The 27687-nt window shown below is 39.1% G+C and overlaps 1 protein-coding gene across 5 annotated transcripts in view; it reads left to right on the top strand.

The window, feature by feature from the left end:
- mki67 (marker of proliferation Ki-67) overlaps positions 1-27687 on the top strand; it is a 117325-nt gene that overhangs the window by 66711 nt on the left and 22927 nt on the right. For 4 of the 5 annotated variants that reach the window (XR_011345286.1, XR_011345287.1, XR_011345288.1 and 1 more), the window contains one exon: positions 22195-22247. The gene's annotated coding sequence lies outside the window, so the exon portion shown is untranslated. Of the gene's footprint in view, positions 1-9517; positions 9571-22194; positions 22248-27687 lie in introns of those variants that run through there. The other variant, XM_069899655.1, reaches the window with a different exon arrangement.

Here is a 27687-nt window from a genome sequence, read left to right as displayed (position 1 = left end):
TTCAGTGCAGAAACAGGCCTTTTGGTCCTTCAGCCCTTCTAGTCTGTGCCAACTTATTTTTCTGCCTAGTGCCTAATCCTGCACCCTGTCCATACCTTTCCCATCCATGTACCTGTCCAAATTTTTCTTAAATGTTAAAATTGAGCCCACATTCAACACTTCAGAGAACAGCTCGTTCCACATTCCCACCACTCTCTGTGAAGAATTTCTCCCTCATGTTCCCCCTACATTTTTCCATTTCACCCTTAACTCATGTCCTCTGGTTTTTATCTCACCTGCCCTCAGTGGAAAAAGTCCACCTACATTTACTTTTTCTGTACCTCTGATAATTTTACATATCTCTATCAAATCTCCCCTCATATTTCTGTGCTCCAAGGAATAAAATCCTTACCTGTTTAACCTTTCCTTGTAACTCAGTTCCTGAAGACCTGGCAACATCTGAGTAAATCTTCTCTGCGCTCTTTCCTGTAGTTGGGTGACCAAAACTGCCCACAACACTCCAAATATGGCCTATCTCCTATACGCAATATTTGATTTATGAAGGCCAATATGCTAAAAGCTCTCTTTACAACCCTATCTGCCTGTGATGCCACTTTCAGGGAATTATGTATCTGTATTCCCAGATCCCTCTGTTCTACTGCACTCCTCAGTACCCAACCATTTACCGTGTATGTCCTTTCTTGGTTTATCCTTCCAAAAACCTCACACTTATCTGCATAAAATTTCATCTGCCATTTTTATCCCATTTATCCAGCTGGTCTAGATCCTTCTGCAAGCTTTGAAAACCTTCTTTGCTACCCGCAATGCTTCCAATCTTAGTGTCATTGGCAAACATTGATCCAACTTACCACATTATCATCCAAATCATTGATATAGATGACAAACAACAATCCCTGAGGCACACCACTAGTCGCAGGTCTCCAGTCTGAGAAGCAATCATCCACCACCACTCTCTGGCTTCTCCTGTATAGCCAATGTTAAAACCAGTTTACTACCTCAGACCTTGTCAAAGGCCTTACTAAAGTCCATGTTGACAACATCACAGCCTTTCCTTCATCAAATTGTTGCATCAATTCTGTTTCATCTGTCCTCCTCTACCTTGATGAAGGCTTCAGGCATTCATGGAGCATTGGTTTACAAACTTTTATTTAATTGTGTAGTTGCCAGCTAAAATACAAATGGGAAGGCAGCATTTTTTGCTGGAGCAGCTTGGGTGGAGATGGAGCTAATTCTGAGAGTCCAAGCCTACAATCAGTAAAGATACATAACTAAAGTTTTGGGCTCAGACCTTCATCAACGTATGATGAAGAACTCAAGCCTGAAATATTAGTTCTGTATCTTTATCTTTGCTACTTAAAGGACACTGTTGGATTTGCTGAGTTTCTCCAGCATTTTGTTTTGACTTCAACCACCGTGTCTGCAGAGTTTCGTGTTTTAATCCAGAACTCCAGTCACGATGTTTTTGTACTATTGGTCTGTTGAATGTACTCAAGCATTGCATGATATCAGAGAGGGGTGGAGAAGGTGTGGAGTAAAACTCGGAAATAAGCCAAATAACCCATATTCCCAGAGAAAGTCCTGGAATAGCTGTGAGGAAACTGGTTATTCACATTGCAGAGCTCAGTGTGTGGAGCACAATTTCAGAATGTAAACAGAAAGCTATTGCGTCAACTGTTTTTCACAGTGCCCAAGAGATTGAAATGCTGCACTGAAACCACTTTTACATGCAAAATATGAACTGATTTAAGTGGTTTCTAAATTTGAAATAAGATTTTTTTGAAAAAGTTGTTTGTGTCTTCATCAGAAATGACAAATTCATAATCTGAGTTCCCAAAACATTTTCCAAGTCATCAATTTAAAAATGTGGAAAATTCCCAATGAATCTTTGAAAAGGTTTAGTGCTCAAAGTCGATTTCTCTGGGTTAAAACAAATTAATGTCTCTGCTTGTTTTCTTTAGTGGTGAATATTGGAATGGTTTAAAAGCAAGTTATTCATGGAGTTTGAATTTGATCAACTTTCTATCTTATTTGTCCTAATTGTGAGCTGTGCTGAAAAATATTTCATTTATTTTTGGAACATTGACTGAACAGAAATGCTTGTTACAAGAAGAATGCAGTGGGGAAACGTAACATAGGATTGTCTTGTACATGCAAATATATGTTTTACCTCAAGATAAATCAACATTTAAAAGAGAAATAAATGTAAATGAAGAAAAATACAAAACAGTATAGTAAAAAATGTGGGAAAAAGTATCTCCATCATGGGGGAAGTAAGGACTTGGGGAGGATGGGATGAAATCTGTATGATGCCGTGCCTGTGTTAGTGGATACATTGTGTGCTGAATTCTAGCCATCCTAAGATGAGTTATAACCTGTAAAACATTTTGTTTTTAATCTTTTTACCTGTAGAAATTTGTCGTCACAATTTTCAGCATTTGTTACTATTTATAGTTTTAGGCCTATTTTTCACTGGTGTGCACATTTTTTTTCCAGTTATCACTGGAAACTGACTGTTTTCCTATTGGTTTTGCATTGTGTATCAAAAACCCAGGGCTATGATTGCCCAATCATGGCATTTAGAACACCAGAAAATGCAAAGAAATGCCTTGCTGAAGGTGACGTCCATCAATACAAGAACTCTTTGAATAAAGCAAAGGATTTTGTAGTATATTTTTTCTATTATAAAAATATCTTTGCCTCCTGCACTGCAGGACCTGCTGAGTTTCTCCAGCACTTTTGTGTATTAACTTGTAAATCACTTGTTAAGCTTAACAATATGCACATGAGTGTATAAGTCATGTTAGAAATAAGTCATAAGTCACTCTGCACTTCATGGCCGCCAACAAAAATAAGGCTAGAAAATCAATTTATGCCCCAGGTTCTATGGTATCTGGCTCAGAATAAAGGGTGAGAGAGACTGTTTCTTAATTCAGAGAGTGCAAAGCTGTGCAGATTTGTTTGAAGCATCACCAAAGTTAATGATTGACAGAGGCCATCACAACACCATATAGGTGTTGGGAGAAAAAAGAAGAAAAGGAGTATGGAAACCATGCAGGCATATGGGATTAAGTGGACAATAAACACAAACACACTTATTGGTCCGGATGGTCTGTTTCTATATTGTTATTTCTATACTGTGCTATGTAATTAATTTTTCTTAGTAAACTTGTTGCCTGTCTTTCCTCAGGCTATAATAATATTGTTCTTTTCAAATGATTTAAAAACAAGTTGATATTTGGAAGGATTTTGAGATGAAATTTCACAGAAAAAATAATATCTGGTGTTTAATTTTTTATGCCAAGTGCTACTGGCTGAAAGAGAGAGAGAGAGAGAGAGAGAGAGAGAGAGAGAGGTGGCAGGGTGGGGAGGGGTGGGGGGGGAGGGAAGACAGAGAAGTGAGTTCATCATCTATGCTTCATGGTTTATAGAACTCAAATTTGTCAGAGACCAGTACAAAAAATTAGCTGATTCACTGTGGTCATTTTTTAAATTTTAAAAAATTAAAAAAAAAAATTTCACGCTATCAATCAAAATGCATACAAACATTTCCCTCTTAAATATACACAGTGGAATTTTTTCCCCTTCCCCCCCCACACCTTCCCTCCCTCGTCCCCACCCTCCTCCAAACCCATTAAACGTTCAAAATATACAATACAATAAACCCATTAAACAATGTCATTACACAATGAAAATAAACAAGAAAATTGTGTCATTTTGTCTTTTTCTCATTTTAGGGGATGAAGGTCCGTGGTAGGCCCTCTCTGTTGTGTTCCATGTACGGTTCCCAAATTTGTTCAAATAATGTGACTTTATTTTTTAAATTATATGTTTTTCCCACTGGAAACTGTTTATTCAGTGTGGTCGTCATTTATAATTTTGAAGAAATTACCTGCTTCAGAAAATGTTAACTGAGAGATCTTTTTATCAACAACTATCCAAATCACTTTTATCATTCAAAAAAAATGGAGTTACTTACATTAAGTTTAAAAGGGAAATTTTAAATTCCCTTGTTGTCAATTGCTGATAAGGTCTTTGGGTAGAAACTATTTGAGAAATCCAACAAAAAATTTGGCTTAAGAATACAAAGTACAGAAGTGAGCTAAAGAAAAGATGCAAAGCTTTGCATCCTATTCCACGTGAGGGCTTGACTGATGACTGACTGCCCAATCCTCGTTGCCCTTGAACTGTTCGACCATTTCAGTGTCATTCCTGTAGGTTTGGAGTCACACATGGTCATAACAACAAATTTTCTTCCCTGAAGGATATTAGAAACCAGACAGACTTGTTCAATACTTTCACCATCATTGTTTCTGATGCCAGATTATTATTCCAGATTTATTTAATTAATTGAGTTTAAATTTCCTAGCTACTGTGCTGGGATTTGAACATCACCTCTGGATCATTAGCCCAGATCTCTCTATTACTTGTCAAGAAACATTATACTGAGAAACCGTTAGGTCTGTAATAGCATAATGATTACATTACTGAACATATAGATTAAATGATGTTTAGCAAAAGGACATAAATTACTTTTGATATCCAATTCCAAGTATACCGAGAGAAAAATTCAGACACCTTCGCTGGTCTCCAGTTGTGCCAAAGATACCTGAGAGATGATGAAGAGGTTCTAAGGGTCAACGATAAGTGCTTGGCAGTAATCAGTAGCCAAGTATGTACTTCACCTTTAAAAGATCACTTCAGCTCCGCTTGCAATGCTGAACATGTTTCTGTCAGGCATGTCCAAGGCAGTGACATCAATCCTCTTGTTATGGGTGAGTACCTTGACTCTTGACAGGGAACTGTCAGAGGCAAGCTCTGATCAATTGGACACCCTTCTGATCAAATGGTCAGGTATGCTTTGTTAAATCTTTCTTCTTCATGTATGACTGATAATTCATGTGCCTCCCAGGGATAGAGAAAAATGATACCTACTTTTGTATTAACAGTTTCAGTAATGCTAATATTCCTGACAAGCTAATGCATTTGATTCTGTACCATAAATCACACATCAACTGAAACAAGCTTCCATTAGCCACAGCCAATGCATCAGTATAATAACATGTGATGTGTTGCTTTTCATTCCTCTTGACTACTGTTAACAGTGGCAGAAACTGCCTCAAAATAGATTTGATATCTGAGATCCAGGAACACTGATAATGATGCTGGCATCATTTTGTAGGCCGATGCAAAACAGTTCCATGGATTCCATGGGAATTGGCAAGCAGAGAGAAATCTTAATTGATTTTGGTGACCTCGTGAAATTTCTTTTTTACCCATTTGTACTCCCTAACCCCAGCAATTAATCTTGTGGGTGATGCGTGCAGTCTGTTTCCCTTTGCTGAATCAGGCGCACTGCTGTGTGACTTCTATCTGATACTCAGTCATTCACTTGGCAAGCGGAAATGAGACTGGAACCTCATCATTGAATAACCGGAGTAAAACACAAAAGTCTGCGGGCACTGTGACTGAAGTAAAAAGGCGACACTGGAGAAACTCAGCAGGTCACACAGTGTCCTTTATGTAGCAAAGGTAAAGATACAGAACCGAGATTTCAGGCTTTAGCTCTTCATCAAAATATTCTTATTTTCATTGATAGACCATTTTGTTAAACCTGAAAGTCAAATGAGAACTTGACTGGAATATTGTACTCCATTATGAATCTGCAATGTAGGGTTTTAAAATCTTAGAGAGTGTGCAGTAGAAATTTACTGGAATAGCATCAAAGATGAGAAAGTTAGTGACTGGGCTGAAGACGAACAGTTGGGAAGATGAAAAGGACACCTGATAGAGTTCTAAATGAATAATTGTTTAGATAGAGCAAAGAAATGAGACTCAAACAGTGAGTTCTAGGTTGCCACAATGTGTAAACCATTGGTTCTTTTGCCAATGACCTTAAATCTATCTCCTTTGGTTACTAACTCATTTCCTGTAGCAAATGGATCAGTAACAAGAGGACACATTAAAAATGATTGTCGAAAGAAGAGAATTTTGTGAATTGTAGTCTAGAACTACTTGTCTGAAAAAGTCACAGAACCAGGTGGAATGGTAATACTCAAGAGAACTCTATAAATACTTGAGAGGGTATGAAGACCAAGCAGGAAAAATGGATCAATAGCAAAGAGCCGACATTCCCATATCTGGATAACCTCCTCCAAGGATTCATTATTGTACCATTCCATGTTCCTTAATCAATCAGTGCACTTGGGATGTCAGTCACTGAAGTAAAAACAGATCCTGGTGATTGTTAAGAGGATTATCTCCGCCATTAGAACAGCTCTATGAATAGATATTTTCCTTCATTGTTGATCTTTGAATGGTGATAAAGTGGAAAATGAAATTAAAAAATTTAAAAAAAACTACAGATGCTGGAAATCTGAAATAAAGAGGATGTATATTTCTGATAATGAAAATGTCATATGATTTTGATGAAGAGTAAATAGCTCATGGGATTAGACCAGATTTCAATTACAACAATCTAAGTATTTTGCCCCCTTTAAATATTGATGCAGAACTCATGCATTTGGCCCCAAATTGTACCTCAGTTGAGGTAGGTCAATGCCACAGAAGACATCATTATTGTTTGTTCTTCAGATTGAATACTACTTAAATGCAGGATGACCTGGCAACAATATTTGTGTTGGAGTGGTAGATCACCCTATAAAAGGATGAGATGATGAGACCAATGATTTTCTTGTGATTTCAGGAAAGAAACACAATTTATTTGTTCACGACTGCACATAGAACATTAATTTATTTTGATAACATTCTGCAAACCAGCCTCAGAACGGGCAGTAAGAAAGCTACATTAGTGGCTCTTGAGCAGATTCAACTGCTTCCAAATCTCTGTTAATTTCTCTCTGTATCAGGTCTTTCTACCTTCCTACCCTGCCAATTTGCAGGAGCTTGCTAAAGTAATGTTAAATTGGAGGAACAATGTTTAAAGGAACTATCCAGAGGATTGAACAGGCTTTTAAGAAAGACCAAAAAAAAATCTCAGATAATAACTGTGGTCATTTTGCTTGAGGGAAAAAAAGATGAGAGAAGAAATAAACTGATTCAGAGAATCTCAAGCAAGAGAGTAAACAAATGCCCCCCCCCCCCACACACACACACTATATATATATATATATATATATATATTTATAAATATGTATATGTACACACATATATTCAATATATAGACACACATATAGAGTGTGTGTGTGTGTATATATAATATTATACACACACACACAGACATCCCTATATATTTATTTATACTTTTGAGTATTTGACCTATTAAAATCAGTTGACCTCCCATCAAGAACATCAGAAGAAAGGATTCCATGCATGATAAACCCACCAGGGGTACAACAGTAATCTCACAGCATAAGTCTAATGGAGGATGGAACAACAGGTCTTAGCATTTGGCTGAGTACTGACAATGCTTATTCCAAAGGGAGAAGGAGCGAAATGTTAGTGGTAAAAACCCCAAGGTATGACGAGTTGATTTGTAAGCTAACCCTTGCTCTGTGACTTTCTGGCTACTTCCTGATATAAATATAGCTTTGCTGACGAAGCAATAAAGCCAACTGTCCAGTTGTATATAGTGAGAGATGTAGGTTATTCAGCAAGGAATCAATTCATTGTTTGTATGAATCACCATATATTCTGTTTGTATCTGATTCATATTTTCTTCTCTTGTCTGTTATTTGTACTTAGCCAAAACTTTATAACTGTACCCCAAAGGGATTTCAGTACTTCAGTGGACATATAGCCTTGCCACATGTTACTGAGACTGGTGTTGAGTCTCAGTCCTCAGGCTAGTGTATCTGTGTTGTAACAAAGATAGAGAGAAAAGACAAATATGAGAAAATGAAGAGCTGACTTTAAAATGCTATCTGCCTTTTACATCGTGTGGTCTCTGTAGCCCTTTTCAGTAGGTACAATTATTCAGCTTTCTGAAATCTTTTCTGGTTTACATCCATTTTTTGTGTGTGTTTGATTGGCTGATACACAAGGAAAGCTGTCATCATGTTTTACTTTTCCTACATCAATGTTGTCCAAAAGTTACATCTACTAGTTTCTCTATATGGAGCCCAGATTTTGTGGTGTAGGTTCAAAGTGAATAGTTCAGGATGGCCCAGAAATTTGACGATGTATAAATAGAGATTGGTGAGCTCGATCTGCTTCCAAGTGAAGATCAATGATAAACTACAATGGTCTTTCACCAGCAGTTTGTCCAGAAATTAATGAAAGGAGTAAACTCAACCCTTTGGATTTTACTGCCATCACAGCATCTGCAGATTTCTGTGTTTCGCTCCACTCAGGAATTAATCTTGCCAGGTTCTATTGGTGCAAAGTTGTTGTCTGGAGTGCGCTGATCTTCCTCCCTAAGTTTTCAGATAACTAAATTTGGAAATGGATTGGGCTGTAAATTGTAGGCTGTGGAAGTGCTTCAGATGGAATAGAAATTGTTACATAGAGTTTTTATTTTTAAAATTTTTGACACACAGCATGGTAACAGGCCCTTCCATCCTATGAGCATATGCCACCAAAAATACACCAATTAACCTACAAACCCAATATATTGTTGGTGAGTGGGAGGAAACCAGAGGACCCAGAGTAAGCCCGTGCAGACAAGGGGAGAAGGTACAAACTCCTTAAGACAGCGCCAGATTGGAACCTGGATAACCATTTTAACTGTGCAACTCTAACCGTGCCACCCACACCCTAACCATGCCGCTCACTATATGGACATCGTTTTTTAGTTAATCTAATATCTGGAGGAAAACCACAATAGAACAACACTCTGTAGGAACCAGAGCAGATCTTCAAATTGGCAGGAAAGGGTAGATGAATTATGTTAAATGGCATCAAATTAACAGGGAACTAGATCACTTTGATATTATTCCCTGGACATTTCTATTAGTGTATAGACAAATTGAACACTGAGATCCAAAATATCTTAATGGTTTGAAGCTTTAATTCAAATGTCTAACAGAAAACTGAAATGCTGGAGTGGCTTAATTGACTTAAAATTTGCCATGTTCTCATACCATCATGTGGAGCTTGATCATTTGGCCAGAAAGCAGCAGAGCCGGGGGGATTTGTGCACGCATTTCTGAATTTGTAGCAAGTTTGATCACTCAGGAATTAAAAATACACAGTAAATGTCAGAGGTATTCAGCCAGTCTCACAGCGTCCATTGGACAGGAGTCTGCTTTTTTGCTTACTCTTTGAGGAAGGGCTCAGGCCCAAACTGTTGGTGATATATCTTTATCTCCTATGGATGCTGTGTGTTTTTACTGCCATCACAGCATCTGCAGATTTCTGTGTTTCGCTCCACTCAGGAATTAATCTTGCCAGGTTCTATTGGTGCAAAGTTAACTTTTCCAAGTGAACAGCCAGCTTAGCAAAACTTACAAGTTTTTGACGGAAACATCAGACAGAAATCAATATTGCACTTAGATTAATATTGATATGTTCCATCAAAATATATAGATGGCCTCAAAATAGAACTTTTCCTTTTTTGCAGGCTCCTTCTGATGACCCATGGCCCGCCACATGTTTTTCAGTCCTTCCAGCAGAAATCAGAGATTCCACACTTTGTAAGCAATTGAATGATGACTTGATAATAGGGAAGTGATAAATATCTGTAAGACAGGGTTGCGTGCAGCAAAATGGACAGAGAGCTGGTGAATGTAGGAAATTTTATGTATGTCACGGTTGATTGCTCGGGACACATACATCCTCCACGTGAAAGTGTCTGCAGCTTTCACGTAAACTTTGTTACCCACCTTCAGGTCAAGTCCACTATCAGCCCATCACAAACCTCCATGGAGTTCCAATGACAGCTTTCAGCTGAGCCCTGATGACAGTTCATGCTGAGGAAGTGAATGAAGTTATGGGCAACTCGCTAGCCAGTTCATTTCTGTATCGGAGGCATTCATTGATTGCTTTCATTTCTTTCCAATATTTTTGAAGTTAACACATATATAAATTCCACTACTCGATATTAAGAATGACTGACTTGTAACTGGTGGCAATTGTCACTGGTAGGGAAGGTGAATGGGGTAAGCGTTAGCTTGAAAAGCATTAACATGAGGCATTGCAAATCTGCCAGATGTCTGTCTTAAGTTAGTTTTCATGCGTTAAATATAATGGCAGGTTACAATGAGATACTGGTCAATTGCTGGTTACTGGTCACAGAGCAACACGGCAGAATTATGCTGAGGAGTGCACATTTACACAAGCACTCTTGCTCTGGATTAATTTCTTAGTCAATATTCAAAAACAAAGTATCTTGTAATGAGCTCAGTCTAAATCTTCATGAGCTTTTAATAATTATTTTTTCAATTATGAACATTTTAACAACATTAGGCAAACAGTCCTTTTTAATGTCTTGACAACTCTACGCTTCTGATCACACTTTAACTCAGCTTTTGCTTTAACCTATTTAATGATTTTACTTTAACCATTATCTATTCCACCCGCACATTTGCACTCAAACTCTCTCTATATATAAAGCTCAAATTTCCATGTTACAGTGAGAGGATTATGCATTTGAAGTTTTCGATTGCGACCTGCCCCACTCTCCTCAGGGTCCTTTCATTGAGTACGTACTCACAATTCTCTTTCCCCTAAAATTCCTATTTCTCCAGGTAAAATGTTATTGATTAACATTTTTATTAATTTCATGAATTTCTATTCAATTTTCGGAACACTCATTGAATGCCTAACCCAGCATTTCTATGTTGACATCAAATTTTAACCTGTTTTTTCCTAAATTCAAACCATGCATTGGTGCAGAGTAGGAAAAGTGCTAACCATTAACACTTCCAATTCTTTACTGACGTCACCAATATTAAGTTTAGCCATTTCCCACTCAGAAATGAGCTTTTCAACGAATTTTCCACTTACATCATACAGTTACACGCTCTAAGCAAACGACAAATAAAATCAAATAGTTACTGAAATTCTACAAGTGCTATTTAATGGTCAAGTAGACTTTGGCTTGCCGCTTTAGTTGCCCATTCAAGTAGACTACTCTTAAGAAAAATCTGCATTTTTGGAAAGCCTTGTTTGGTCCCTTTAAGTAACCTGTGTGTTTCTAAATGCTTACTAATATTAGCTTTCAAGATTCCAAAAGTTTTGTTTCTGGAGTGCAGAGTAAGAGTTTAGTTTGTAAAAATGTTTTTTTTTGTATCCTGCCAAATCCTGAAGCCATTCCAACCTGAGGCTGCCTTGCTAGAATATTAACTCTAAACCAGTGGTTCTCAACCTTTTCCTTTCCACTTATATCTTTGGCTTGGCTTCGCGGACGAAGATTTATGGAGGGGGTAAATGTCCACGTCAGCTGCAGGCACGTTTGTGGCTGACAAGTCCGATGCGGGACAGGCAGACACGGTTGCAGCGGTTGCAGGGGAAAATTGGTGGGTTGGGTTTTTCCTCCTCTGTCTTTTGTCAGTGAGGTGGGCTCTGCAGTCTTCTTCAAAGGAGGTTGCTGCCCGCCGAACTGTGAGGCGCCAAGATGCACGGTTTGAGGCGAGATCAGCCCACTGGCGGTGGTCAATGGGGCAGGCACCAAGAGATTTCTTTAGGCAGTCCTTGTACCTCTTCTTTGGTGCACCTCTGTCACGGTGGCCAGTGGAGAGCTCGCCATAGAACACGATCTTGGGAAGGCGATGGTCCTCCATTCTGGAGGCGTGACCTACCCAGCGCAGTTGGATCTTCAGCAGCGTGGATTCGATGCTGTCGGCCTCTGCCATCTCGAGTACTTTGATGTTAGGGATGAAGTCGCTCCAATGAATGTTGAGGATGGAGCGGAGACAACGCTGGTGGAAGCTTTCTATTAATCCCTATGCCATAAGTACTCTGTGATTAGTAAGGGATTGCTTAAGTTTGAAAACCACTGTTTTAATCATACATTGTTGACTCATTATGTGCACAGTTTCATAACTCCGTAGGAAATGGGCCAATGACAATTTTTCTCCAGCAAAATATTTCAGTAACAATTGGGTCTAGGGCAGTGGTTCTCAACCTTCCCTTCCCACCCACATACCACCTTAAGCAATCCCTTACTAATCATAGAGCACCGATAGCATAGGGAATACTTAAAGTGGTGTGTGAGTGGAAAGAAAAAGGTTGTAAACCACTGCTCTAAATACAGATTAGGATAGAAGAGACAAATGTCCAAAGTTCAGTTTGTTGTCAGAGGATATACATGACATCATTAAAATATATGACAGTGTGGCCATCACTAAGTCATGACTCAGTGATGGATGTGAAGGGTACGCAGTGTAGAGGAAAGTTAGATACGTAGGTAGAGGGGGTGGCGTGGCCCTGATGGGAAGCAATGATACTAAATCACTAGAAAGAAGGGACATAGGGCCAGAAGTGGTAGAATCCTTATGAGTTGAATTAAGAAATGGAAAAGGTAAAAGGACCCTATTAGTAGTTATATACAGAGCCCCAAACAGCAGCTGGGATCGGACTATGAGTTACTACAATTAAAAAGTGTAAAATAAGGAAAATGTCAAAATAATTATGGGGAACCTTAACATGAAAGGAGATTGGGAAGGTCAGGAGAGAGAGTTTGTAGAATGCCTACAGGATGGCTTTTTGGAGCAGCTTGTTGATAAGCCCATCAGGGGGTTGGTGGTTTTGGATTGGGTGATGAGTAATGAACTGGAGATGATTAGGGAACAAAAGGCAATGGAACCCTTAGGGAGTAGTGATCATAACATGATTGAGTTCAGTTCAAATTTGAAAAGGAGAAGCTGATATCAGATGTGCCAATATTTCAGTGGAACAAAGGAAATTACAGTTGGATGAGAGAGGAACCAGCCCAAGTTGACTGGAAAAGTATGCTAGATGGAGGGACGGCAGAGCAGAACTGGATGATATTTCAACAAGAAATAAAGAAAGTGCAGGATAGATTTAGTCCAAGAAATAAGGAAAATTATGAATGGAAAAATGACAAAAATGTGGCTGATGAGAAAGGTTCAGGTTAAAATAAAAGCAAAAGGGAATACAAGGAAAAAAAAAGTGGGTAAAACAGAGGACTGACAAAGTTTATAAAATTTACAGAAAGAGACAAAAAGTCATTAGGAAAGAAAAGATGAATTATGAAAGGAAGTTGGCAAATAACATACAAAAGGATACTGAGTTTTAAAAAAAAATATAAAGAGTAAAAAAAAGACGCAGGTAGATATAGGACCGATTGAAAATGATGCTGGAGAAGTTACAACGGATAACAAAGAGACGGCAGAGGAACTAAATGAGTATTTTGCATCAGTTCTCACTGAGGAAGACAATATAGGAATATACCTGATAGTCAAAGATCTCATGGAATAAAATTAAGTACAGTCAAGATTATTAGAGAGATGGTGCTTAGTAAGCTGAATGGACTAAAGATAGATAAGTCTCCCAGACCAGATGAAATGCACTCAGGATTTCCTTAGGAGGTGGCTTTGGAGATTGTGGAGGCATTGGAAATGATTTTCCAGAAATCAATAGACTCTGGCATGGTTCTGGAGGATTGGAAGGTTGCAAATGTAGTTTTGCTATTTAAGAAAGGAGGGAGGCAGAAAAAAAGGAAATTATAGACCTATTAGTCTGATGTCAGTAGTTGGAAAGTTATTGGAGTCCATCCTCAAGGACGAGGTTATGAAATACCTCGAGGTGCATGAAATGATGGGTTCATGGTTTCATGAAGGAAAGATCCTGCCTGACCAACCTTTTTCTGCCTCCATCCTGTTAACTTCTGACAGGAGCTCTATCAAGAGTATCCTGGCCGGCTGCAGCACAGTGTGGTATGGTTGCTGTAGACTGTAGAGCATCAGATCAGAGGTCAATCCACAGGACCGTAAGAGTGACAGAGGGATCATTAGGGTTTCCCTCCCCCCCATTGATAGGATTTACCAGGATCATTGTCTGAAGAAGGTGCATAAAATCATTGAGAACCCCTACTACCCCACGACAACAACTTTCAGAGATTCCCACTAAGAAAGAGTTACAGGAGTATCAGCACCAGACCCACCGGCTGAGAAACAGCTTCTTCCCATGGGCACTGAGACATCTGAATGACTGATATACTGCTCATACAAACTCTCCATGACATAACTATTTATTTAAAAATAATATTTATTTATTGTAATATTCTACTTAAGACTGCGTATTGTTTGTCTGTGTGTTTCCGTGTGTTCTTCATTGGGTTGTACTTGTACAGTTGATAAATAAACTTGAACTTCACCTCATGTAAAGAGACTAACTCCAGTCAGAAGCATCCTGCAATTTCTCCTCCTGAACTGTAACCGTATGCCCCTGCAAAATCTCAAAGCCATTCTTATCCTGCTAGCATCTAAGTGGGAAATCTGTGGGCAAAAAAAAATAAAGCAAATCTTGCTAGAGTCCTTAGGCTTCCTGAGTGGAATTCCTCAGGAAAAGGAGGTGCGAAAGGTTGCGGTGTTTGGAAGGCTTGAGTAATAGGGAGAGTTGGATAGGCTGGATCTTTATTCCCTAGAGGGTAGGAGGTAGAGGGATGACATTATAGAGGCAGAGAAAGTCATGAGGGGTGTGGATAATGTGAATGCTTTATCGGGATAGGTAAGTTTGGAACTTGAGAACCCAGGTTTAAGATGAGAGGGGAAAGATTTAGGATGGACCACTTTGAAGGTAGTCTGTATCTGGAGCAAGTTGCCAGAGGTGTTTAACAAATACTTGGACAGAGGAAAGAATTAAAAGGATATGGGCCAAACGCAGGCAAGTGGGATTAGCTCAAAATGCCAACTTGGTTGAATGGACAATTTGGGCTAAAGGGCTTGTTCTGAGCTGCATGACTCTGACTATACACCTTATAGTTGTAAATAAATATGGACACATACTTTAGACTCATTGAAACATTCAAAAGAAGCCTTTGCAAATCTGTTTCCTGTTGCCATACTGAAACAGAGTAATGAGGCACTGAGTGTTAAGCAAGAATGTCTGCAGATCCTAGAGTCGAGGATCTTAAGAAACTCAGCAGGTCATGCAGCATCCACAGGAAGTCAATGCTTTGGGCCTGAGGCCTTCATCGGGAAGGTGAAAAAACAGGCAAATGCCTAAATATAAAGGTGGGTGATAGGAAGGAGGGAGCAAGGGGAAGGGGGAAGAGCATAGGTAAATAGGTAAGAGATGGATACAGATATACACACTCCTGTTCGGCTCCGAATCATGGGTCCTCTACCGGCACCACCTACGGCTCCTAGAACGCTTCCACCAGCGTTGTCTCCGCTCCATCCTCAACATCCATTGGAGCGCTCACACCCCTAACGTCGAGGTACTCGAGATGGCAGAGGTCGACAGCATCGAGTCCACGCTGCTGAAGATCCAGCTGCGCTGGATGGGTCACGTCTCCAGAATGGAGGACCATCGCCTTCCCAAGATCGTATTATATGGCGAGCTCTCCACTGGCCACCGTGACAGAGGTGCACCAAAGAAAAGGTACAAGGACTGCCTAAAGAAATCTCTTGGTGCCTGCCACATTGACCACCGCCAGTGGGCTGATAACGCCTCAAACCGTGCATCTTGGCGCCTCACAGTTTGGCGGGCAGCAGCCTCCTTTGAAGAAGACCGCAGAGCCCACCTCACTGACAAAAGGCAAAGGAGGAAAAACCCAACACCCAACCCCAACCAACCAATTTTCCCTTGCAACCGCTGCAATCGTGTCTGCCTGTCCCGCATCGGACTGGTCAGCCACAAACGAGCCTGCAGCTGACGTGGACTTTTTTACCCCCTCCATAAATCTTCGTCCGTGAAGCCAAGCCAAAGAGAAAAGAGAAGGATACAGATGGGAGGGAAGAAGAGAAAAGAGCCGAGAGATGAGGCGGGAGAGGGCAGAGAGCCAAGAAGGATATCTGTCTGATAGGACTGGAGGAAAGAAGACGGAATGATAGGGAAAGAGAGACACTGGGTCAGGGGGTTAATGGAAATTGAAGGTCAATATTGATGCCGTCTAGTTGGAGATTGTTAACTATATAACAATTACAGCATGGAAACAGGCCAATTTGGCCCTTCTAGTCTGCACTGATCCAAGTACCTTCCTCTAATCCCACTTACCAGCACTCTGCCCATATCCCTCCATCCCCCTCCCATCCATATACTTATCCAACTTTTTCTTAAATGACAAAATTGACCCTGCCTCCACCACCTTTCCCGGAAGCCCATTCCACACAGTAACCACTTTCTGAGTAAAGAAGTTCCCCCTCATGTTACTCCTAAACCTTTGCCTGTCAACTGTCAACCCATGACCATCTCTCCTACTCTCAATGGGAAAAGCCTTTCCACATCAACTCTATCTATCCTCTCATTATCTTAAACAGCTCTATCAAATCCCTTCTCAGCCTTCTATGTTCCAAGGAATAAAGACCTAATTTGCTCAATCTTTCCTTGTATTCCAGATGCTGAAACCCAGACAACATTTTTGTAAATCTTCTCTGCACTCTCTCTATCTTGTTAATATCCTTCCTATAAATCGGTGACCAGAACTGCACACAGTACTCTAAATTCCTTGTACATTTTCATCATTACTTCCCAACTCCTATATTCTATGCACTGATTTATATGGGCAAGCATACTAAAGGCCTTCTTTACCACCCTATCCACATGCACTCCTACCTTCAGGGAACAATGCACCATTATTCCTAGATCCTTCTGCTCTACTGCATTCTTCAATGCCCTCCCATTTACCACATATGTGTTGCTTTGATTATTCTTTCCAAAATGAAGCACCTCACACTTATGAGCATTAAACTCCATCTGCCATCTTCCTGCCCACTACGCTAAGCAGTTTAAATCCCTCTGCAATCTTTGAAAACCCTCTTCATCATCCACAATTCCCCCTATTTTAGTATATTTAGCATATTTACTAATCCAATTTACTGCCCCATCCTCCAGATGATTAATATATATGACAAACAGCAATGGTCCCAATACCGAACCATGAGGTACACCGCTTGTCACCGGCCTCCATCCTGACAAACAATTATCTACTACTAAGACAGAATAAAGGGTGTTGTTCCTCTAATTTGCAGGTGGCCTGGATTATTTTTGCATTGACTTGTTGGCAGTCTCTTTGGTTCAATAAATTGCTGAAGTAAGATCCCTTCTCTTGTCTTGTGGACGTGAAATATTGGACAATGCTGAATCAGCAGTAGCTGAGTTAATTTTTAATTGAATTTAATGTACAGCATGGTAAGAGACCCTTCCAACCCGTGAGCCTGTGCCACCCAAATACACCCATGGGTCCAATTAACCTGCTAACTCCGTATGTCTTTCGAATGTGGAAGGAAACCAGAGCCCTCAGAGGAAAATACTTTACAAGGGGTAAAAAAAAATGTCAAACGTGAGAGGACATGCATTTTAGGGTGGAGATTTTAAAGGAGATGTGCAAGGCAAAGTTTTTTTCCTAGAAATTGGAAGATGGTTGGAACAGACTACCCGGGTTAGTGGGATAAGCAGATATAATGGTTTAGAAGAAGATGCTTCTCTGTGCATGAATATGGAGGAATTGGGGGTCATATGGATCATGTGCAGGAATAAGAGATAGAGTTCACCTTGGCATCATTGTTCCCCAGGCATGTATGGTAGTTCCCCCTCAATTACTATGTATGGTACTTCCCCTCAATTACTATGTATGGTACTTCCCCCTCATGTATGTATGTTACTTCCCCCTCGCGTATGGTACTTTCCCCTCATGTATGGTACTTCCCCCTCATGTATGGTACTTCCCCCTCTTGCATGGTACTTCCCCCTCATGTATGTATGGTACTTCCCCCTCATGTATGGTACTTCCCCCTCATGTATGGTACTTCCCCCTCATGTATGTATGGTACTTCCCCCTCATGTATGATACTTCCCCCTCATGTATGGTACTTCCCCCTCATGTATGGTACTTCCCCCTCAATTACTATGACTTTTGATTTTATTTTTGCTTTTGTGAAAAGACTACAGGTCAAAAGTGTTACATTACCTGTAAAGGAGTTTGGGATGTCTAGTGGTTTTTCTTTGTGCCTATGAGATTTTGTCAGGAAGATCAGTACGTGCAGCAGGAAAGTACATTCTTTTAAAATATAATCTGAATTCTGAAAGCCTCATATTTATTGCTAATCCCTAATTGCCCTTGAAAAGATCGTGGTGATCTGGCCTCCCAAACGGCTCAATCTGGTTGAGATCCTTTATTAAAGCTGTTATGTGGGAAGTTCCAAGATTTAGATCTCGTGACAATGAAGGGATGATTTGGAGATGGAGCTGGTGGTGCAAAGTAAGTGACATTGGGAATATCCTCAATGGGTACCTGAAGTGCATTTTGTAGAAGAGAGAATTGCTTGTGAAGATCTGCTGGATCCTGGAGAGTGAAGGGTTAATTGAAAGATGCTCGCTCTGCACTCATCCATGCAAAGAGAGACAGTCTTTCTGTGCATTTTGGATGGTGGAAAGGCCATGAATTTTCAAGAGGCAAATTGCTGACTGCAGGGTACTCAGCCCTTGATTTGCTCCCTTGTTTTCATGAATTTACCCATTTGAAATCCATTTGTGAACAGAATTTGATTTTTATGAGCAATCCTGAACACAGCAGAACCTTAGCAAACAATGTTGAACATGCAGAAATGAGGAATTCAACTTGGTCAGTTCTGTTAGCTGGCTCTCCTAATGAAATCCAGGTATGAATGTCTATTTAGATCTTATTGCCTATCCACACCTTTACCTCTTTATACTGGCTATTTCCCCCTCTTTTTTCAGTCCAAATGAAGGGTCATTAACTCTCTATTTCTCTCTACACTGGCTGACCAATCCTTCAAGTTCCTCTGTCAGTTTGCTTTATGCTCTAGATTTGAGCTTTTGCAGTTTCTTGTGGGAAACCCTACCAATATCTTCCCAATTTAGAGTCCTTGTACTTGAAAGAATGATCTTAATCTCAATAGAAGATGAAGTCATTGATGTTCATTGTGCACTTCCTTCTACTGGACAAATAATAGGTGAAGGACTGGGGAATTGCAATCTTTATCAATTCAACCTCAGACTCAAACTGTGGCATTGGCTCAGAAATGCTCTGGATATTTTTAACAATTTCTGGTTTTGAAGACTTAGCCTTCTCTGAGAACCTTGGCAGTGAGTAGGGTTCTGTCCAAAGGATTTTAAAGTTCTGATGAACAGTTTTGACTTGGAGCGTCAACCATTCTTTATCTCCCTTTGATGTTGCTAGCCCCGTTGAATTTCTCTAGTTGAGTATTTAGCTTCAGATTCTAGTCTCTGCAGTTTCCTGTGAGGTGGTGTCTTAAAAAAGCACCTTCTAGCCTCAAAGACCCCCCCCCCCCCACACCCATGACCTCATCATTCTGCTACAATCAGGAAAAAGGTACAGGAGCCTAAAGATGAGCACTCAACGGCACAAGGACAACTTCTTCCCCTCTGCCATCAGATTCCTGAATGATCAATGAACCCAAGACACTGCCTGACTTTTTGTGGACTATTATTTTTATTTTTTATCGTAATGTTGTAAGATGAATATTTACACTATGATATGCCTGCTGCTCTTTGATTTAGCTCAGGCTTAAATGGGCAGATTCCTCCATCTACGTTTTGTGAATTGCAACATGTGCCTGCTCTGCTACTGCATTCTACCAGGATTCAAATGTTGGATTGCAGTGGGAAAAATTAATATCAGGACTTTCATGTCTGTTCTGGAATTAAGTTATTCTAAATTAAATCAGAGCAACGCGAACAGTTGGGCAGCAAGGTTGGCGTAGCAGTTAGCGCAACATCATTACAGCGCCAGTGATCAGGACCGGGGTTCGAATCCTGCGCTGTCTGTAAGGAGTACATATGTTCTCCCCGTGTTTGTGTTACTCCCACCGTTCAAAATATACCAGGGGTTGTAGGTTAATTGAGTGCAATTGTGTGGGCTGAAATAGCCTGTTACATTAAAAAAAATGTTTATTAAACTGACTGTGTTCTTGGGTAAGTTCTGGCCCATTGTCATATATTATCACTGTCTTGTCCAATTCTGTTCAACTATTTTAAATATTTTATCAATTTATTAAACAACAACCATAATTTCAACTCCAAAATTCCTTGGTATATAATCTGTAGATTTTGAAATTAAGGTCTTTGGCAAAACCACACAAAAATGTGACATAACAGAAACAAAAATCAATCACTGTAAAAAAACAGCCTCACGGTGACACATTTCATTGTGGAGCTGGTATAAATGAGAAGTAAATTAAACCTGGAGTTAAGCCAAAGATTTGCATATTCAGATTACCATGGGCAAATTAGAATTGAGTGTTCTATTGCTTTGTGCTTTTGCAAGTGGACACTGATCAACCAGTGGACTGGACTTTTGAATGGGATAAAGGAGTTTCCACTCATATGGTGACGTCTCAGGAATTTCTGGGCTCGCTCTGAATGTGTAACTACTGAGGACATAATGATCATTCCCATCCATATTTGATTTATAACCTTGTGATTGAACTAGATACCAATCTTAATTTAAATCAAAGTCATTAAAAAAACCTGTCGACAAGTCAATTTTATTTTATTGAACTTGAGATGGAGCAAGATTGTGAAAAAAATGTTAATGTAATAAAATGTGATCAGTGTAATTCCTTTTGCTTCTAGACTCTTATTTGAGATTAAAAATATCGAAGTACTTTTATTTCATTCTGTATTATGTTAGATCTTGGCTTTTTAATTGAATAGGTGTGTCCTTAAACTCATTTAACTAAAGACCTTGAACATTAAGAACTTTTTCTTTCATTTTCTTTTCTGAAATGAACATTTCCATGACAGCTGGAGCTTCCACAATGTTGCTTAACACTGTTTTGAATTCATTAATGTTCCACAGAATCTATTACGTGTAGAGGTACCCACTCCAAAATTAATTTACTTGTTAGTGTCTGACAGTAACATTTCAATAGTTAACACAAGCAAATGCAATGGACGATACAAAAAAACTATTCAAATGAGCCTCTTATACTCGATAACTGTAGATCTATTAGGGCATATTACAAATCTCACTAGTTTGTCAAAGTTAATATTTTGTTAAGGCAACTCTAAATGTTTTGAATTATGGGCATCAGGCTGAATTTCATTTGAATTACTCTATTGTGACTGAAACACATAAATAAATTGTTTGGGTTACTTTGATGTATTTCAACCTTTTTTCTCCTTTGGAACCCCCTTGTGGATCATCACTTTGTTTATTACAAATTAAAGTTCAGCTGATTGTTTGCCAGGCTCTGGGCCTTGTATGTATTTCTATAGCAGTTCTCTTTTCATATCACAGCCCAGCATTCATTTGCAAGTGGCCCTCATCTGCATGAGAATTATACAATTAACTTTTGATTAACCACCTAGTTTGTGAAAGCCATGGTGTATAGAATATTCTGCATTTAAATAAATTTTCTAAATTAGGAGCGGATCTTCCATTAATCTATGACCCACAATAAACAACAATATTGGGTCAAAACAATAGATCCAGCAGCAGGGCTAGAATGTCATCTTTAAATATAACAGCCCCGATAAAAGCTTCCAGATTGCACCTTATCATAAAACAAAAAAAATCAAAGCTCTCTCTTGTCTGTGGCAAAGTGCCAGAGCCCAGCGTCTCGAGCAACCATTGTTTGCAACCACAACCGTTGCCAGATTTGCATTCAGAAAGACAGTTCTAACACACATTACATCACGTACAGCACTTATCTCCGCGTCTGACAATAATTATCAGTAAGAATGTACTCAGAATGACTTTTTTGTGATATTTCTGCATCACAGACACAAGGAAGGTGAGATAACAGCATTATGAAAAAGAAGAGTCTCAGAAGGCTCTGATCAGAGCTGTGCTCTTCGATTAAATTTACTCTGACACTGTGGTGTGACTGAACAAGTGAAAAAGACTATAAAGCTTTTATTTAATGCAATAATAGCTACGAACACATTTTTCTCTGAAAGATAAGATCCTTTGTCAAAACAAACAAAAGAAACTATATTAAACATTATCTGAAGAATATATAGGAGGAAAATAAAATTTCAGGTTTTATTAACAAACAATCTGTTGACTTGACATTCAAAATAAAAGGCTGAACATTTACCTGAATATTTAAAATTAACTCAACCATATTTTAGTGAAAACCAATCAATGGATTTGAAAAATGTACATTTTTGTTTTATTTTCAGATTAAAAAATGGGTAAAAAGCACCGATCATGTTTGAACCTAAAGAAATGCCAGGTAAGTATTAATAATTAGATGATTTCCACAATGTTACCAAGCAACACAAAAAAAGTTTATTTATTATGCTAATCACAGTTTTAGGTTTTGGCCCAACCCTCTGTTTGTACAATTTGAATGCGTTTCCCCCGTAAAGGTTAAAAATGTTACTCAATTGTATTTGGGTACTTATTCTTAATAAGATTTTTTTAAAAGTACTCTTTTTTTGCCTTATCTCTACTGAAATATTTTAAATACAATTAGAAGCAGCTGTGGATAAAGAGAGGTGTTGGAAAAAAATTGGAAGTATTACATGCTTTGAAAGTATAACGGAAATGAGTAGCTTTACAAGGTTATTGGACAAAAATCTGCACAATGTTTGCTTTTAAACTGACTTAATAATTTATCAGCTGGAGAAATGACCCTCATAGCCTGTAAGAATATAAATTTAATTAATTGTGTGAATTACAGCTACAATATGTTTGTTTTATATAACACAATGCAAAAATAATTGTGGAGAATGTTTCTGCTCACATTATAAGCACCAGCACTGGGCCTAATTATTCCAGCAGCAGGAAATTATAACCAAATTAAAATAATACTTTAGAGACTGGTTACGTAAAACCCCTGCGGTAAATGCTTCAATTACATTTGAGAGTCCTATTTTAGCAGACCTTGTCTGAAAAGGTTTTGAACGTCTTTATGGTAGCAGTTGTCATGCTTTAGAAAAATCACATGCGGTAAAAAATCCGAATTGTCAGTTCTGAAGACATTGCTTGTTCCGTTGGGTAAAGCAGAGAAAGCAACATTGGCAAACGATCTTTAGAAAAGGATAGTAACAGCAGCAGAATGATGATAAAAAGCACTGCATGCTTTATTCTCACTGAAGGATGGCAACAGTAAATCATTCTGAGAAGAAGTGGAATATCTGATAGGTCATCTGTTGTATAATGAAAGAATGGGAGACAAGAGAGAAGTTAAAGAAGGAAGGTGATTCAAACTCTCTGGGGAAGTTCGATTCAGACACATGTTTAGGTGATGAAGATACATATGTAGCATCTGCCATCTGTGTCCTTCATTAGCCCAGGTGAATTCAAACACTTGCATTATAGTCGACATGCAAATTTTATCAACTTTGTATAAGGCTAATGACAAAAGCAACAATTACAAGTATTGAATGTTAGGATTTAGTGTCAAGTCCTAATGGTTTGCTGTTCTGGGCTTTAAGTAGCCAAATCTTTATTGAGTGGTAAACCACTGGGACATTTTAGTCTTTCAGAAGGTTGTTCTGGTTACTACTGCTTTAGTGGATAAAATCCACAAGGACACTCTTTTAACTTGTTTAGACTGTAACCATTCGGTTTTATTTGATTTGGACTCACCAGGGAGGTGGCTAATTTAAACATGACTGGAGTGGCTTTCATTCTGGACTTCTGCTGGAGAAATGTAGGCAGGTGATCTTTAAATGGTCTCCTTATCCTGGTCAAAGAGCAGTGAATCTATTTTACTTTTAATACTCCAAGTGGACGGACTGTTTTCAAATCAATACACATCCACACACCCCCTCCCCACATCCTACACCAAAAGTAAATTGCTTTTGTGGGGCTGCGTAACTGTAAAAGTTTTCAGTTCTGGCCAGCGATAGCTTCTTCCAAGGCAGACTCATTTTCATAAAATCTAATCTGAGAGGTTTAAAGTAACAACTCATCACAGGCTTTCCAGAGGTCATGGTGCCATACACCACCTGAGCTTTATGCTTATTTTAGATTAGTGTTGATGGAAGCTTAATGAGGAGGAAAAGGTTTAATTACCATATGTTTCCTAAGGTTGTTTAATAGAACAGGACTTACAGTTTTGCTGGGGTCATAGGTCTATGAATAATATTGCAGTACATTCTGCATTATTGTGTTCAATTTGACGAGTCCTAGTTTTGAGTTTAGTTCAGTTTTGTTTGAAAAAGTATGTACGGGATTAGCTAGTTCTGAGTCAACATTAATAAACCAAATAAAAAAAATAAAGCTGTAGGCAGATTTACTAATATAGAGAAAAAATGATCAAGCTCCAAATGCCAAGCATACTTCTTGTTTCTGGCGATAATTAATTTGTTTTCAAATATGAAGTGCAAATGCATTTTAATGGGAAAACTCTCCATTTATTTTTCTCAGTCAGAACGTGCGTCAGCTTTTTATCATTGGATCTGCATTTAACATGGCTCGCGCCAACCATAGCACAGGCTCCTTAAATGCCCAGACTTCTTTTGTTAGTGAGATAGCTGTAAAAACGATAATAGCTGAATATTCTTCAGTATGCAAGTGAGTCCTATGTAATGCTCATTCGAGGTTGGGCATAGAACCTTACAGCATAGTACCTGGTACAGCCTTTCAGCCCACAGTGCTGTGCAGACCTGTGGAAATATTCTCCATTTGATCATTCCAGTTTCCTGCAAGACACCCACAGTGGTGAAAACTCTTATCATAGCCAATGTAACAGATTGAGTTATTTCTGGCACAATAATGTTCGAGAATGATGAAAGGTATCTCGTGTCAAAGCAAGCATTGCTTGTATATTGGATGTTAAAATTCAGGGATCAATACAGTCTTGCATCCATATGCTGAAATACAAGGAGATGAGCTTTCCTGGTCACCTCGCCCAAATACCCATCTCCTTTGCCCATTTGTGAGATGCTCCTTCAATGCAAGTGTAGGAGTTAAGTTTTCTAGTCCAAATAAAATATTTGCTGCTGCGCTTGTGCAAAACAAAATCCAATTGTAGCACCCAAAATTAGAATTAATCAATGCATAGTCACACATGTTGCTCTGCAATGGACAGTAATGAAGATTTGCAGATATGGAAGATCTGCCCAAACCCTCCTTGAGGACCTGGTCTATAACCTTGCAGAGATTCAGGAAAAATGGATAGATGTTGTGAACTTGGAAAGAAACTGCTAGAAATACATGGCAGGTCAATAAGCAGCTGAAGGTGGAAGTTTGGGACTGGCATGGCACATTAGATGGAACTGGAGAGACTGGAAAGATATATTCAAAGAAACAAACTTTGTGAAAGAACAAAAGATCTTTTGAACTCTGGCTGTTGCTTTCCAGGACCCTCTCTTTTGTCTTGATCAGACGTATTTTGCTCCGATTCAAGTTCATCATGCTGTCTGATTGTGTCTGTTAGACATAGAAACATAGAAGATAGGAGCAGGAGTAGGTCATTCGGCCCTTCGAGCCTGCTCCGTCATTCAATGACATCATGGCTGATCTTAAAGTTCAGTGCCCTGTCCCCACCTTACAAGTTTCACATAACCTCCTTCTCTCTCCTCGAGACTCTGAAAAATCTGGTGTTTAAAGAGAAGGGTTGGTCTCTCAAGCCCATATTTTTAGATGACCCTTGTCTTCCCTGTTAGACTCTTGTACTTGGAAGTTCAATCGCATAATCCTGTGTTTTCAGAATTATTAGAACATAAGAGATGGGAGCAGGAGTTGGCTATTTAGCCCATCGAGCCACGGCTGGTCTGGCTGTGAATTCAGCTCCATCTACCTGCCTTTCCCCCATAATTCCCCAACTACACAAATATCCGTGCATTATGCATTAAATATATTTAATGAGGCAGCCTCTACTACCACATCGCACCTGAAGGTGAGTGATCATTAACCTTCAGCACCAAGCCCCATTACTGTTGACATGGACACCACATCCCAATTTAACCAGAGAACCCCAAAAGTTGTATATTTCAGGCTTGACATTTAATTTAGACATACAGCACGATAACAGGCCCTTTTGGCCCACGAGCCCATGCTTCCCAATTACACCTAATTAACTTACACTCCCCAGTATGTTTTGAAGGGTGGGAGGAAACCAAAGCTTCTGGGGAGAACCCACGCAGACACAGGGAAACGTACAAACTCCTTACAGGGCAGCGCGGTATTCAAACCCTGGTCCCGATCATTGGTGCTGTAACAGCGCTGCACTCCCTGCTAAGCTAACAGTGTTCAGGATTTCACACCACACCGTAGGCCCTGATCACATCTTCAGCCACTTGCCATTTTCCCACCAAACCCTTCCAAAATGGCATATTTTTGAATGCAAAAATGTACAGCACCCTTTCAATTGTGCCTGAGGTCTTGGACCTCAGTTCTAACCAAAATTTTCAGTGGTATTGGTCATGAGGACCCTGCAGCTGTACCAGACAGGTACGTTAGTCCACAATTGCTTGAAGCATTACTTTAGAGAATGTCTAAATTTATCTCTGTTTTCCTCAAGATGTTAATTCCTACATTTGACAGGTAACCGGCTGAGTTCCTCCAAAATTTTGGTGTGTTTCGTAACTTTTCCCCTCCTTCTCTTTAGACTTTTTTTTGCTCCATGACAAGCTAATGTGTGGATAGAAGTTTTTTTTAAAAAAACTATGTTAATTTTATTTGTAATTCTGCGATTTTAACCACACAGAGTCCTGCACTTCAGTTTGTAAATATCAAATCAAAACATACAGTTTTCCGACATGCACTCAGATCTGTGCCATTTATGCTGAACGTAAAAACCTTTTTCATGTCCTAGTGGAATTATGGCAGCTTATTTGCAGTTATGGAGGAATTGTTTGCTATTCCATTATCCCTAATGCCTCCATGTTAAGGGAACTGCTTCAATTGGCCACATGCTGTCTAACTTACTGATAAGAAAACATGGTAACATTTTACCTGAAAATATGACTGGGAAACTATCACTGTAGTGACATTATAATGCTAGATTCACTGTAAAGTGGTCCAACTTCACATGGTTGTTTCAGTTTTAACATGTACAGTCTTTTAATAACTGTTTTTAAAAACAAAGCATGAATGAGAGATTTGCTGAGAGACATTTTAATGGAGGGAATATATTTAAAATGCAATTCTTCCAATTTCACCCACATCTGTCCTTTTTAACTACAAATCATCCATGAACTTAAGAAGCCAGGAAGAAAGATTTTATAAATATCATCATGTATGAGGAGAGGACTAAATACTTGTGATAGATATTGCAATTAAAATCGCTAAGCAAGCTCTTTGAAGACCAGGGAAGTCTAATTGTAGCATTTCTATTAGTTTCCATTAGATGGCAGTCTTCAGCTTTCTAATGAAACTATTCTTACAATTTAGGCATTGCAAGAAACGGTTTGGCGCGCTTTTCCAAATCTTTGCAACAGTGAGAAGGCTGTGACAAATTCCCAAGGCAATTTTAAAGTTACTGAACTTTGTAGGAGACTATTTTTATTTCCTATAACTCTAGAGTTATTTATTTTCCAGAATATTCAACAAAGGAGCCCACATTCAGGTCAACAATGATTTGTGAAATCTGGTTTGTTCATAAGTTTTTATCTTGGGCATGTGCCATTGCAATAAGAGTAAGATTTTTTAAAAAATGTTGAATCATAAAATATTTCATTTCACTAATTAGGTGTAGCTGCAGAAACGTATCTTGGTGC

This window comes from Narcine bancroftii, chromosome 10 (assembly GCF_036971445.1).
Source record: "Narcine bancroftii isolate sNarBan1 chromosome 10, sNarBan1.hap1, whole genome shotgun sequence".
NCBI lineage: Eukaryota > Metazoa > Chordata > Chondrichthyes > Torpediniformes > Narcinidae > Narcine > Narcine bancroftii.
Note: the sequence above shows the minus strand (reverse complement) of the source record. Positions and strands in the feature narration are given on the sequence as shown.